This window comes from Cyclopterus lumpus, chromosome 15 (genome assembly GCF_009769545.1).
Source record: "Cyclopterus lumpus isolate fCycLum1 chromosome 15, fCycLum1.pri, whole genome shotgun sequence".
In the NCBI taxonomy this organism is placed as follows: Eukaryota; Metazoa; Chordata; class Actinopteri; order Perciformes; family Cyclopteridae; genus Cyclopterus; species Cyclopterus lumpus.
The window spans coordinates 3,055,498-3,057,997 of record NC_046980.1 but is presented as its reverse complement, the minus strand read 5'-3'; positions in this window follow the sequence as shown (position 1 = coordinate 3,057,997).

Genomic DNA, 2,500 nt, shown 5'->3' with positions numbered 1-2,500 from the left:
AGATTTATGTGTTGTTTTATTTAGTTAATGTCATTACAATGTGTCTGTTTGTTCGTATTGTTTTTACGTAAAATAAAGGTTTTGTAAAAATCAATCTCTCTCTCTTTCTCTCTTTCTCTCTCTCTCTCTCTCTCTCTCTCTCTGGTGTGACAGTCAGCTGTGAGTCAGAAGATAAATCCCTTCAGATAAACCCACCCGCCTGGTGTGCACCATAACACCAATGGTGTGTGTGTGTGTGTGTGTGTGGGGGCTCTTTTAAGGAAAGGTATGTTATGAGCTTAATGCAAGATGATAACAGAGATGTGATACATGTAAAGACACACGTATATGTGCACACACACACACACACACGCACGCACACACACGCACGCACACACACACACACACACACACACAAGTTGAGCTAAAAATCTGCTCACACTCGCTTCTTCTTGTCTCTGCATCCTTGAATCTCTCTAGTTCCTTCAGAACAGAACAAGACTCCTTATTAGTCCAGGGCTTCAACAACAACAAGCATGCATGTAAACACTCACACACACATACACACACACACACACACACGCACGCACACACACACACACACACACACACTGCAACATAATTCTTAAAAATCAAATCATGTTTTCATAGTTTTTTGAGAAACTAGCACGAGAACGTCAGAAGAAAATAAATTAAAAAATAGATAAATAAATAAATATATTTTAAAAATGCGCTTGCCGGAGTTCCTTCAGGCCTCCCTCCAAAGCCACTCCCCCAAAATGATCATTATGAACGTAAACAACAAACATGGCTATTAATAGTAAACTTCACGTTTTTAGGATGCATAGTTGTTGTGTATTTTTGTGTGTGGTCGTATCTGCCGGTGGCAAAGCAACGCAATCTGAGTCTGCAGAACGCCTTATGATATACTTCATAAACCACGGAAAAACAACAACGCAAAACCCTACATTTGCATGTTCGCAATTTAAACCCCGAAACCATTTAAAGTAAAACTCTCAGCCGAGGCAAATATTAAATATGTTTAACACACAATTAACCAGAAAATTAAAGTCAATCAAATTTGGTGGATCTAAACTCTCCAAATTTACCTCCGGATGGCAAACAGAGTTTCATTGTGACGGTTTCATAAGTTGGGCACAAGTTATTTTCACCGTAAGCAGTTTGGAACAAGATTCCTTCTAAAAGCAGTCCTGTGATGTCATGCAGACTTTGCGAGAAGCATAAAATGTTGTTTAAAAGTTCCACTTTGATGGAAAAAGTCACAAGTTGAAAGAAAAAAGTAGTTAAAAATGAATAAATGATCTGAATCTTACGATGAATCTGTAGTTTCGTTGTCCTCAATTCACGCCAGAGGACGGTCACTCTGCTCCTTCTAATTATTTGTGGCTAATTATGAGACATGCTTTCCAAATTTCACAAAAGCTGAGTAGCATAAAGTAGCTGAAATATTCTTCAATATCTTTGCACTGCTCTCAGGTTATCTCCCCCCCCCTCTCTGGTTCCCTTTAAGGTAGCTCTCTAAGGTCAGCTCTGTTGCCGTAGTTAGCACTGTTAGCACCGTTAGCACCGTTAGCGCCGTTGAGAGGTCGTTGAGAGTCAATTGAAACTAGCAGCGTGAATCCAGTTGTTAGGGACACAATTCCATCACATTTGAAAGAAATGTAGTTTATGTCTTGTCGTGTCACATGGTGTAACCACATGAAACGAGGGGAACTCTGGAATATTAGATATCACCTATAATACTAGTGGCGTCTGTTTCTAAATGCAGTTTCGCTATACTGAAAGCTCTTCTTAAAAGTGCTATGGCTTTTACAGCTACCTTTCCGTAAAAAAAAGAAGGTATATACTGGTTTTGATCGTCTTTTAATGTGATCTATATATCATCAATAACGTTTTTGGGGAATGCTCAAGCTCTAGGTATGAAAAAAACACGTACACGTACAGTACGTATACGCTATCTATACTACTGACCACATTTTCCAAAGTGATGGAAGAAGCCCGGAGCGTCGCAATCGCTCACAATAAGTAACCCCTCTGTCACCTGCAGTTGAACAATGGCCGTCACTTTAGCATTTCAGATTAAACAATGATGCTGAAGGACTCTCTCGTTAATCCAGTTGTTTGGGACACAATTCCATGAAACCCTGTAAACATACCTGTTTAAACCCTTGTGTTCTATCTCTAAGACTGGGGTCTTCTGAGTAGTAAGAGCATCCTTCTGACGTCTCTGAGGCATCCACAGTTGTGTTGTTACGTCACGAGCACGGGTGTCAAACTAATTTTCACGGTGGGCCACATCAACATCATGGCTGCCCTCAAAGTTCAGAATATCACAGTATACACGAACAAAACTAGTTATAAATATTCCCTTTTACAGTCAATTAAAAAACCAAAATGTATTTTAAGGACACGAGGCAATACAACATACATATCTATTCAGTAACTTCAGACTCAAAACCTCAGAAGATGTAATTTATGGCTCGCTCACATAACCTATGAC